We start from the raw sequence: 13833 nt of genomic DNA, 5'->3' as shown, positions 1-13833 counted from the left end.
TTAACAAGGGGTGGACTTTATATCTATATCCAGTAGGACTTCTCTGAGAGCGGAGTGAGCAGAGAAAAGAATTCTGGACAAAATCACAGAATCTGCACTTTAGGGGCTGAAGAGTGTGGGGAACCCTGTGTCCCTCTGCTGTCAGGGACAAAGATGACAGGAGAGGAGTGGGGATAGTCAGGAACACTCACTTGGAAAGGGAAAGCCAGGGGGTAATGGAGATGACCAAGAACACCTCCAGGGCAATCTGTGCAACACGTGACATAATGCCTAATCAAGATCTATATAATGCTTCAGAGATCTGGCAGTCAGACGGCCTGGCCTTTTCTTATATATGGTATATTATAGAAAACTCTAAATGAGATTTAGCTACGAGCATGGATACCGCTACTAACAATTAGTGGTAGCCTTATTCTGAATACCTTAAACAAAGCTAAAAGCCATCCCTTGGTAGTACCATCTGTGCTTCCTGACTATGCAGAAATGACAAAAGGATTGTACTGTATCAGTACTTCAGTGTGAGAAACAGACACTTTCCATGACGTAATCTCACAAAACAGGAACTTATAGGGGTGTTCCTTTTAATGCCTTACAGTGCGTATATGTAATTCCATAAAATATATACAAGTAGGGAATGCAGCTGAGAAGAATTGCTGGGGATGGTTGGAATGGGACTCAGAGCTGCATTGAAACAGTACGAATGGTTCAGTGTTAATAGTCACGTAAGATATCCAGGCCGACTTGGAGTCTATAGTATCTTTTTCAGATTATGAATCGATCAAACGTGTCCAGATAAGAGTCACGGAATGGGCTTAGTTTCTTATCACTTAACAGATCACATCTTCAGGTGATCTTACCTCTTAGAGGAGGAAGGCCATGAGATGTCGACAAGAAAGAGAGAAAGTTGAGTATCCAACAACTAGAAGTTGAGGTCAACGGGCTAGAGAGATATAGTTGTTGAGGACAAAACTGCAGGTCAGAAGGTGAGAGGAGAGGAAAAAATATTTTCCTTGTAGTCTGTGGAAGTAAGATCCTTCCCTGCATCTCTGATCTTTAATAATTAAGTAAAGGTTGCTTTTTTTTTCTTTTTCAGCAAAGGCTGCCCATGACATGTTGTTCCTAGGATGGTAATAGTTTCCTGACTGGGATGATGGTTGCTGTTCCTGATGTGTGAGGAAACAGTTCTTTCTGGGACTGCATCTAGGACTAGACTACCAGGCTGTGTTTTGCAGTATTCTGTTAGTTGGTTTGAGATTAATGGCTGAGGCTCAACTAAGGAAGCCTTAAAAGTTCCCTTGTGAACAGCAGGCTGAACATTTTCTTTTTAAAACAAAGCCAGTAGGCATCTATGAGCAGAGGAAATTGGAATAGTTCTTGGAAAAGGAGAGGTCAGTGAGAGCCATGCTTGGGTTAGTCTGTGTCCCTTGCCTTACCTCACTAGATGAGAACAAATCTCGAAGGTCTTGGCTGCAACTGTGGGATGGGAATTAAGCCGGCTTTGAGCCCAGAGTTAGAAGCCAGCTCTCCTAGAAACTTGAGAAATTAGTAGGAGGTACTATGCTAGGGACTGGACTAAAGGTCTGTAAAAGTAGTTAGAAATGCCACTGAAATGGAACAAAGAGAAATAGCCCTAGAGCAGGGAAGTGCCACCAGTTAAGTGAGAGTCTACAGACGTTCCAGCCATTTACTGATCCAAGCTCAACAGGAAATGCCATGTAGTGTAACTGAGATTCAGGGTTTGAACCGACAACCATGCATCAACACACAGAAAATACCGAGCCCTTAATGCTCAGAATTAAATGAACCGCAACTCTGTTCCACCCACCAGGGGGCAGTAAATTAAAGCATGGACCTCCAGGACTTACTGAAGCAGGCACACCATTTCTAGGGAGCCTCTAGGATTTAATTTCCAAACCAAGGGGCCAAATATTTCTGCTTGAAGGAAAAGGAAGCAACCCTGTCAAGCCTCAGGACACAAACCAAACTTTGGGCCTGAGATAAGGCGTATCTCAGGAAGCTGCCCTGATGTGTGTGTGCTTCAGTTTCATGGACTCAAGTAGCTGAAGTCCTCAGATTGCAAACGTTGAAGAGCTATGTATGACTGTGGTGGACACTTTACTTCCTGGGTTGTCTTAGGAGTGGCATGAAAACCACACACTCAGTGTTCTGCTTCTGTTTTAATTGGCTCCTTAGTGTTAGGAAGAGCTTCTGTTACCATGTTGCTCAGAAATTTAAGAGCAAGAGACAACCCTCCTTGGTTTTAGCAAGGGGCTCCTCTTGACCGTCATCCTCTACAAGTATAATCCTTAAGTGTATAGGACTTTTCTGATCTTTCAAATCAGAATCACAAAAGTAGTTGAAGGAGCCATAGGTCAATAACAGACGATGAGGGAATAAGATGTTCCAGAGGCATGTAAAAATTCCAAGGAGACATACTCTAGGTTAGAAATCCACAGTCAGATATGGTCACACACCCGGAAACATTTATCCCTGAGTTTTCTCCCGAGTACACAATCTAGCTGATGTTAATATTACCAGAGACAGAGACTGGAGGGGGTTGACAACTCATCGGAAACGTGACAAGTGTTGCCCCTGGACTTGCTAACGGCAGTTTTGAGGGTCATGGTGCTTGAGAGATGACTCATGCTGTAAGAGTCAGCAAAGCAAGAAGAATGAAAGCTCGGTGTGAGGTATCATGAGGGGGAATAAGACCAGTCCTTGAGGTACATGCATAGAAGTCATTTGGTCTTTAAGAACATTGTCAAAATATAAACGGACATTGTTGCAAGTGTCAATAGCCACGCAATCAATTAGACAGCAGATACACTAAAGCTAGAAGATGCACACAACGCGTGTCCAATGATGATTATGTTTGTGTAACGTGTGTAGTATTAAAAAGAATATAATAGTGAATGTGTATTGTACATCTGCTATGTGAACAACACTGTCCCAAGTGCTTATACCTTTAACCTTTTAACATATTTAATCCATGCAATAATACTAGAGTGATTCATTAATGTTACTACACTTTTATTAAAAACAAAGTTTTCCATGCAGTATATTCTGATCAATTTCTCCTCCCCCATCTCCTCCCAGGTCCTCCCCACCTCCTCACTCATCCAACTCGATCCTTTCCCCTCTACGTAGCAAACAAATCAACAAACCAGAACATTAAAAAAAAAAGTCCAGCAACAAAGGAAAAGCATAACAGACAGACAGACACATATAAACCCTATAAAAACACAAAATCAGAAACCATAATATGCAAGCAAAACATCAGTGATACTTAAACAAAAACAACGGAAACAGTATAAGGATACCCCTCCCAAACACTGATTTTCTTATGCAGGCCATCTACTCCAAGGCAGGGTACTTAAGTGTGGCTTATATAGCCGGTGATACTTGACTGGAGAAAATGAGTTTTCCCTGTGAAAGTGGTTATGAACTGATTCTTGTTAGGGGTGTGAGTGCCCATGCACTTCCCATATCAGGACTGGGACCTCTTCTGGCTTGAAGCTGTGCAGGCCTCTGTGAGTTCACATGAGCACCAGTCTTGTGTCTGGAAGACACTGTTCCTTAGTGTCATCCACCCCCACTGGTTCTTATGATCTTTCTTCCTCCTCTTCTGCGTTGTTAAGACCCGAGGGGAGGAGTTTGATGAGTTCTATTAGGAATGAGTGTTCCAAACTCTCACTCTGTGTACCTTATGCAGTTGTGGGTCTCCATTTTGGTGACGATCTACCACAAGAAGAAGATAAGTGAGTAAGACACCGGTTTACAGACATGGTAGACTGTCATTAGGAATCATCGTGCTGTATAGTTTTATGTGAACTTGACATGAGCTGGAGTTATCTGAGAGGATCCTGCTCCTTTTGAGAAAATGCTTCCATAAGATCCAGCTGTAGGCCATTTTCTTAATTAGTGATTAATAAGGGAGGGCCCGACCTTTGTGGGTGGTGCCATCCCTGGGCAGGTGGTCATGAGTTCTATAAGAAAGCACACTGAGCAAGCCATGAGAGCAAGCCAGTGGGCGGCACCCCTCCATGACTTCTGCATCAGCTCCTGCCTTCAGTCTCCTGCCCTGTTCGAGTTCCTGACTCAGCTTCCTTCAATGGTGGACGGTGATGTGGAAATGTAAGTCAAATAAACCCTTTCTTCCCCACTTGCCTTTGGTCATGGTGTTTCTTCACGGCAATAGTAACCCTAACTAGGACACACCCTAGTGTATCTTCTGGCTAGGCTGGCCATTGTTGTGGTTCATATATATCATTCCTGGGTAGGGCTATTTTGGTTGCTTTGACCAACAACTCTGTTAGATATAACCCATTTCTGGAACTAAATACATACATACATATATATGCATTTAGTTCCCTCGTTATTTGGAGATTTCATTTAGATTCCCATGTCCACAGGGTGTATATGGATTTGCAGTCCCACCAGCAATGGATGAGTGGTCCCCCTTATCCTACATCCTCATGAGTTTGAGCCAGGCCTTATTTTTATTGATGCTGGTTATTCTGTTTGGTATAAGATGAAATATTAAATTATTTTGGTTTGCATTTTCCTGACACCTAAGGCTGTTAAACATTTCTGTAAGTGTTTCTCAACCACGTATGTTTCTTCTTTTGAGAATTCCCTGTTCATTTCTATAACCTGTTTTTAAATTGGGTTATTCACTTTCTTGACGTCCAGTTGTTTTAGTTCTTTGTATATTTTAGATATTAATAACATATTAATATATCAACCATATGATTATTTACTAAATCAATTAAATTTTAATTAATTATATTTATATATAATACACTAATATAACATATACCATTACTATGTCTATCAGGTATAGAATTGGTAAATATCTTTCTCACTCTGTAGCCTGCTGCTTTGTCTGAATAATGGTGTCTTTCACCACATAGATTTTCAGCCTCATGAGGTCTTATTTATTAATTGTTTTTCTAAGTGCTGGTGCTATAGGTGTCTTGTTTAGAAAGATTTTCTGTGTCAATGAGTTCAAGACTATTCCCCGCTTTCTCTTCTATCGGGTTGAATGTATCTAGTTTTGTGTTGCGGGTCTTTATCCGTTTGGGGTTGAGTTTTATGCTGGGTGATAAGTGTAGGTCATTTGTGTTTCTCTACACTTCCGGTTTGCCTGGAATCATTTGTTGAAGAGGCGTCTGCCTTCCGGTGTGTATTTCTGGTTTATCAAAAACCAGGTGTCCGTATGTGCATAGATTGATGTCTCAGTTTTCAGTTTGATTTTGTTCGTCATCATTTCTGCTTCCCTGCAAATACCATGCTGTTTTCATTACTATAGCTTGGAAATCAGGACGTGGAGACCCCTAGCACTTCTTTTATTGTTCAGGATTGTTCTAGTTATCCTAGGGTTTTTTTGTTTTCTGTTTCCATATGAAGCTGAAAACCATCCTTACAATTTTTGAGGTTTTATCTTGAATTTTGATGAGTATTTCATTGAACACATTTTTTTTCATCTTTCAAGTTTTATTATATGTGGTGGTATATGTATGTGTGCATGTGGTGTGCACATGTACATGTACAGGTGGATAAGATGTTGATGTTCAATGTCTTCCTATCTTTTTTTTTTTTTATTAACTTGAGTATTTCTTATATACATTTCGAGTGTTATTCCCTTTCCCGGTATCCGGGCAAACATCCCCCTCCCCCCTCCCCTTCCTTATGGGTGTTCCCCTCCCAACCCTCCCCCCATTGCCGCCCTCCCCCCCACCAGTCTAGTTCACTGGGGTGAACACATTTTTTTTTTGGTAGGACGGCCATCTTAACAGTATTAATCCTACCAATCTATGAGCATGGGAGATCTTTCCATCCTCTAGTATTTTCTTTAACTTCTTTCTTCAGTGTCTTAATGATTTTATTATACAAGTCTTTCACTTGCTCAGTTAGAGATAACCCAAAATAATTTCTTGAGACTATTGTGAAGAGGGGTTATCTCTCTGTTTTTTTTCCCTTGGTTCATTTGTCACTCATAGATAGGAAGGCTACTGATTTGTAATGTTGGTGTTCAATCCTGCTACTTTACTGAAAGTTTTATCAGCTGAATGAAATTCCTGGTGTAAGTATTAGGATCTCTCTGTCATCTATCTATCTATCATCTATCTATCTATCATCTATCTATCTATCTATCTATCTATCTATCTATCTATCTATCTATCTATCTCTTTCTTTCTTTCTATCTATCCATCTATCCATCCATCCATCTATCTATCTACCTGTCTACTATTATATCATCTTCAAATACTGCAGATATTTTTATCCCTTTGATCTCCTTCAGTTGTCTTATTGTTCTAGCTAAGTTCTATGTGGAATAGGCACGAAGAGAGTGGACAACCTTGTCTTGTGTCTGGTTTGAGTGGGAATGCTTTGACTTTCTCTCCATGTATGTTGCTGTTGTCTGAAGGCTGTATATTGACTTTATTATGTTGGGATCTGTCCCATGTATCACCAGGCTCTTCAGGACTCTTACTGTGAAGGGGTGTTGGATTTTGTCAAAGGCCTTTTGTGTATCTAATGAGATAAGCACGTGGTTTTTGTAGGATTATTAATTTTTGTTTGTTGAACCATCCCTGCATCTCTGGGATGAAGCTGCCGCCACCGCCACCGCCACCACCACCACCACCACCACCATCACCACCACCACCACCACCACCACCACCACCATCATCATCACGATAATAATAATTTGATGTGTTCTTGACTTTGATTTGTTAACATTTTTGTGAGAACTTCTGCAGCTATGCTAATAAAGAAAATTGTTTGATGATCTTCTTTCATTGTTGGGTTTAGGTAATAGGTTAACTGTGACCTCATTAAAAAAATAGGCAATGTTAATTCTGTTTCTATGTTGTGAAATAATTTGAGGAATCATGTGTTAATTCTTTGACGATCTGGTAGAATTCTGCACTGAAATCATCCAGACCTGGGCTTTTTTTAATTGCTAGATTTTTAACAACTGCTTCTATTCCACCAAGAGCTATGGGTGGGTCTAAGTTGCTCATCTGATCTTGGATTAACTTTGGTAGGTAGCAGATAGGTCTTGGGTTTTCCAGTTCGGCCGGGTACAGATTTCAAAGTATGTCCTTAGGAATACTTGGGTTTCCTTGGCTTCTCTCCTGATGACCCTTTTCGTCTTCAGTGTTAATAATTTGTATATTCTCTTGCCACCTTTTAGTTAATTTAGCTAAAGTTTTATCAATCATATTGACTTTCTCAGAGAAGTAACTTCATTTCATTGATTCTTTGTATTTTTTTGTGTGTTTCTATTTTATTGACTTCAGCCTTGAGCTTGATTTTTTTTTTCTGTTTAGTCATTTTGGGTGCTATTTTTTGTTTTGTTTTGTTTTGTTTTGTTCTAGAGCTTTCAGGTGTGTCAATAGCTTGTTAACATAAAATTTCTCTCTCTCTCTCTTTCTCTCTCTCTCTCTTTCTCTCTCAGCTTGTGTTGTGTGCTATGTGGCATGTGGTATGAACTTTCCTCTAAGACTCTCTTTTGTGTCTCATAGATTTAGGGATTGTGTGTGTGTGTGTGTGTGTATTTTCATTTTCATCCATTTTAAAAAGTTGTAAATTTCTTTCTTTACCTATTTTTCATTCAGTAGTGAGTTAAGTGTCTTAAGATTTCTGTTGCTGTACCAAATCACCACTATCAGAAAGCAGGTCAGGAAGGAAAAGATTTATTTAGCTTACACTCCCACATTACTGTTCTTAACCGAGGGAAGTCAGGATAGGAACTCAAACAGGTCAGGGACCTGAAAGCAGGAGCTGATGCAGAAGCCATGGAGGGGTGCCACTTATTGGCTTGTTTCCCCATGGCTTCCTCAGCCTGCTTTCTTATAGAACCCAGGACCAACTGCTCAGGGATAGCACCACCCACAACTAATCGATAATGTCTTACAGCTGGATCTTATGGAGGCATTTCCTCAACTGAGGCTCCTTCTTCTCTGATGATCTAGCTTGTGTCAAGATGGTTGACACAGAACTAGTAGACACATTAAGTTTCACCAGCCCTTTTACTTTATGTAGCTGCTGATAGCCAGCTTTAATCCACAGTGGTCAGGTGGGGTGTAGTGTGTTATTTCGATTACCGGGGGTTATTCTAATGGGGCTGCCTTTCCCCCTTGAAGAGTTTAATGCTCCTTTGTTGTTGCACATGTTCAGTAGCCACCTCATTCATTATGTTTGGAAAATTTTTCTTCTATGATTTTGCTAAAAACATCTCCTGGGTATTTGTTCTGAATTCCTTCTGCTTCTTTTCCTATGACTTGTACATTTGTTTGTTTGTTGTTTTTTTCCCCCAGCATCCCAGATTTCCTGGATGTTTTGTGTCTGGGCTTTTTTCAGATTTAACATTTCTAAGTTTGATTCTAACTACCAATTTCTCTTTTTGAACGCCAGTACCTGAGATTCTTTCTTCCAGCTCTCATAATTTATTGGTGAGGTTTGTTGTAAGCCCAGCTTTTCTCCTTGTGTGGACCCTTGCTCAGCTGTCTGTCTATTTCAACTCTCTTGTATCAGCCATTATTATCTAATCTAGAAACTTTCTTCTTGGGACACTCAGTGGCCATGGAGGTAGAGTGGGAGGAGAGGGGCACTCGCATACAGTCCACTACTGGGGTTGGATGAAGCTGGAGAGAATGCAATAGTAGGTGGGAAGGAGAGTGACTATTGCCATTCTGAGTCCTGGACTGTGTTGGGTGTCCTGAGGAGAAAGTGTTTCTAGATGTTGGAAGATGCAGGAGACAAAGGGCTGAGCTGGTCTCCACTAAGGAAGAAAGCTGGGATTGTAGCAAAGTTCTACAGAGTCCTTAGGGAATGGAAGAGGGGTGCTAGGAGAGGCACTCACAGTCTACTGCAGGGCTGGAGATGAGCAATAGCAATGGTGGTTTGGAAGGAGAATGAAATTGGTCCATCTGAGTTCCTGTTCGGAAGTCTCAAGTATAAAGCATTTCTAAGGAAGGGAGGATGACACAAAGCAATGGGACCAGATTGGAAGGGAAGGCTAAGGTGGTCAGCAGGAATGGGGAAGGTTGGGTCCACATCCTTGAGGTTCAGTGTGGCAGGGCAGTGTGGGGATGGGGTGCAGGGAGGGAAGAAAAAGGAGAAAGGCAGGAGGAGAGGCATCTGCAAGCAGTCTGCTCTGTCACTGTATTTTATAAGTGGGGCAAGTGAGGTAATGAGTAGCTAGTATACCTTGGTAGGACTGGGTGATTCCAGGTGGCACACAGATTTAGTTTTTAACTGGTATTCTGTTTCACAAACAAGACATTCCATTTTTATTTACCAAAGTTTTATCTGACTGCCAAGAGTTGTTAATTAAGAGAAGTATATTGTAGCAAATGGCACCCGGGCTGTATCCTGGCAGCATTATACTTTATTCTAAGAAAGAATGTAAATAGCAATGCTGTTCATCAAAATGTCCAGACTTGGACTTTTTCTTCGCTGAATGTAGCATCGAGTAGAAAATGGTTCACGAGGCTTACCTTCTTCTGTACTCAGGAGACAAATAGGTTAATTTTAAGAGTCTTCGAGTCTGGTTAATTTCAGTGGTGATTTATTAAAAACTTTGCAGTGCTTCTTATAAGAAAGCTCTGTTTTCAAAAGACTTTATTGTTAGGTAGGTCTGTTTTTTTTCTTTGTCTTTTACATGTGATCTTTGCCCAAGTTAATAAAACTCTCTAAAAATTGGAATTTCAGACCGAGGAAGACTGTTATATGTTGAGCTGTCATTACTATAGAATCATGGCTGGAACCGCAGGGTGTGGCTTTGGCCTGCTCTGTGTCCTAGTTGCCCTTAAAGGGTTTCATGAGTTCAGGAAAAGCACAGATGTTCTCAGAGTTGGAGAATCTTTTTGCAATAGAGGAGAACTTTCAGAGTGGTCCACTGATTCTAATGAAGACATGCCCAGTACAGACCAAGCAGATAATGCAACAATGTTATTATTGATAGTAGTAACATTTCTCTTTCTGACTGCTATTGTCAGCTTTAATGAAGTTGTGTTACATAGTAAGTACTTTGATGGTGATAACACACTGCTCAGACAACAGTTACCAACAGTATTTGGCATGTTGCTAGCCCTCTGTTTCTAAACTCAGTTTTCTACCTGCTTCTGGTGTCCCTCCTCCTACACCCGGCATTTCTTTTAATCTTCCTTCCTAGATTCTGTTCATCTTTTGGTCCTCTTTAATATTAAGTTGTCAAGGAATGAATTCTTGGATCTCTGTCTGTACTCACTCTCTTGGGATCCCTTTTTATTATCACATTTACATTGTCTACTCACAAATTTATATCTCCAAACTGAACTCAATTATAGATTCATGTATTCAATTGCCTATTAACATCTCCACTTAGATATTTAATAGACTCATTAAACTAATCATGCTAATAACAGGACACATAGGCTACCTCCTAAAATAGGCTGTACCTGCTTTCTTGCCTGTCTTTTAATGCTATACAAACAAAGCCAAATGACTAAAACCTCCACAGTCTTCAATCACTCCTCCTCTCCTTTTCCTCCTGCTTTACACCATTCCTTTGAGAATTCCTTCAGGCTTGATCTTCAAAGTGTGATCAAGTTCTCACTAGTTCCCCCCGCTGCAATCTAGTTGCAAGCTTTATGAATTAAATAAAAAGTGTGTGTTTGTGAGTGGGTATGTGCCACCCCTGTGAGTGTTGCAGGTATGCATATGCCCACAAAGATCAGAAGAAGGGACAGATGCCCAGTGCGGTGGTGTGAAGGAGAATTATCCACACAGGTTCATATGTTTGAATGCTGCGTCCCCAGTGTGTGGAGCAGTTTGGGAAGGATTAGGAGGTGTGGCTGTGATTGGAAGGGGTGTGGCTTTCTACTCTGTGGCTCAGAGTGACTTCATGTTTCTGCTTGCCAAGTGCCGGGATTTTATGTGTGTAACCCCAAGGCCAGCATCACCTCAGTTCTTCACTCTTCACTTTCACCAAGCAACGACAGAAACAATTCCAGCAATATATTAAATCGGGATGCATTTATCTCTCGTCTCCTTAGCTTTTAATTGTTCTTATATTCCACTTTCACTTGCAATGCTGTTCGTATTGCAAACCACACAGATTGATACTAGAGTTTCCTCACTGCCTGGGATGCAAGCAATAGCTGTTGTCACTGTCTGCTCTTCCTGAAGACTGGTAGAGTTAATATATATATTGTCCAATGAACCAAAGGCCAGATGTCACTCAGCATGGCAGCCTTGTACTTACAGATCTGCATCTGTGCTCATTCAATTGACTGGTAGTGTGGATGGACATCATTTTACCTCCAGAATACTTCTGTTTAACTTCCATTGTATTGAATGCATTCTGGGTTTGATGCTTCAAGTGGGAAGGCGGTGTAAGGCGGAGAGCATTGACAGTCTGACAGGTTTGTAGGTTTGGACACATCTCCTACTTCAATGTGTGCATCTTTACAAGTAGTTCTTCTTTATAAGTGACAGCTAGTGGGGATTGGTGCTTTTGTTCTCAAAAGAAAAGAAGATTTCTGAAGTAGCTTAAGAGTTGAGCTAATCTGTCTTTGGGATTTGGACAGGGTCCCTTAATTACATTCCTCTATTGGTCGAATGGAAATAATAAAGCTGTGATTATGCTGACCTGATTATATCTGTCACCTTGCTCCAAGTTAATACAACAGCGTGTGGCTGATTCCAGTGCAGTTGGTCTCACTTGAGGTTACTGAGTGCCAAAGCGACCACAGAGATGAGCTTGGGAATGAAAAGGAATGGTTAATTGGCTACAGGTGATAGTCAGTGAATTAGTGCTGCTCCTAGCAGCGTTCAGCAGCGCTGTGTTATCTCAAGTATCCTGTGATGTTAAGGGAAAAGTCAAACTGCCAGGGACTGGATGGCAGTGTAGCCTTCTGCTTGTTGTGGTTTCAAAGCTGAGAGTTTGGATTTCAGTGTTCTCAGTAGAGAATGCCATAAGTGGAGGATTCCAGGAAATCTCTCCATCATCCAAACACCAGGGCATCACATTGTGAGGAGCCTGACACTCAGGTTGGGTCTGAAAATTAATTCTTGTGTCTTCAGGCAAGGAGTGGAGTCCAGCTTTAGTAAGGCAAACATGGCCGAGAAGGCTATGCATTTACCAAAATTCATTTTCTTTTCTTTCTGGTCCTATAGCTAGACTAATGTCCCCATCTTCTTCTGGTTATTTAAGATGATGGGACTGAGTTTTGTGCTGGGGAAATTTGAATGATTTGATATGTGTCAAGACATTGCTAATGGGCTTAGAGCTTAAGAAGTGGGAATCTTCTCTGTGGCTGAGTATAGGCACTGCATGATAGAACCCCTCCTGAATAGGGATTGCTTAGCTAAGAATAGCTGTGTTGCTTTATAATCCAACTCTAACACACATTCTCTGTATTCATGTTCATGTGCATGTGTGCTCGAGTGCATGCCTGTGTGCGTGCATGCGTGCATTTTTCAGCCACAGCTAGGGTGAATGGAAAGGAGAAGATACCTAGAATTCCCAGGGCCATTTGAGATTCCTTTGCAGAGATGAAGTAGGGGAAATCGACTTTGTAGCTGAGGAAATAAAGACCACAATGTTGTTTTCTAAGCTGACACATCCATTGTGGCCACAAACTTATAGCAATTGTAGATGTGTATGGTGAGTCTGCATACAATGGGTCTACCAACAAGCAGGTATGGATGAGGAAGGGCTTCCTTCAGGAGCCTGTTTTCTACTGAGGTGTTCAGGAAGAGGGGAGTCATTGCCTTCAGTTGTGTATCTACTAGTGACCCCAACAGACTTCAATGGAAAGTTTCAATACCATGGTCAGACATTTGACCGTAGGTCACAAAATGAGTCACAAACTAACCCCAGACTCATGAATCTGGGAAATGGACTGGTAGAGATGAGACAGTATCAGAAGGATGAGAAGAAGATAAAAGATGGTAAGGGGAGAGTCATAGAAATCTAATTTATCTATATCTACATAATGAAATTGTCAAGAAACTAAGTTAGCAAAAATGGGAATATAGTATTTATTACACATGCTATAGAACACAAATCTAGAAAAGAGAAAAAGCTAACCTGAATATTTTATGCAGACCAAATACAACAAGAGCTGGACCAGGCCAAAAAAATAAATAAAAATTAAAAAGGATAATTGGAGAGAGCTGAGGTTAGTGAAGTGGATATGGGGGATGTTGTTGGCATGAGTGACACGGAGATTTGAAGAAATTGGGTGAGACACTGGGCTAGAAGTCAGAGTGTGGTTTTAGACTCAGCATCATTAACAGACACAAAGACACTGATCGTGGTGGTAGGTTGGCAGGGTGATGACAGCACATGGCTTTATGACTGAAAGAGGAGGGAAAGCAGACACCTAGGAGGAAGAGGAATGGGAGGGTAGCCTACAGGACAGGCGTTGTCAAGTAATATGTCTGCTAAAAAGTGGTCCAGATATCACAAATAACGAAGAATAAGAAAAATCTACTTGAATTTTCTCTCAGGATCTCTCCGTGGGATGACTTCTCTGCTTGGTAGCTATAGAGTTATATATCGCTATGACATAATAAAGGAGTGGTCCCTGGACTGGTCAAGTGTAAGCCTAGACAAGGTAAAGAAGGCTTAGAGAGGCCTAAGATATACTTGGGCATGACACATTTTTCTGTATCAGGAGTATGAAGGTTTGAGTGTCTTTCATGTTAAGTGGATAGAATGGTAGATGGTCATGCCAGAAGCTATGCTTGAATCCTGAATATTCTTATGAAGAAGCTGTTGATACATAGTACTGTGGTAATAGAGTCTTTCTAAGCCTGTGAAGATGAGATGGA

Source organism: Rattus norvegicus, chromosome 9 (assembly GCF_021556685.1).
Source record: "Rattus norvegicus strain SHRSP/BbbUtx chromosome 9, alternate assembly SHRSP_T2T, whole genome shotgun sequence".
NCBI lineage: Eukaryota > Metazoa > Chordata > Mammalia > Rodentia > Muridae > Rattus > Rattus norvegicus.
This window is presented reverse-complemented; position numbering follows the sequence as displayed.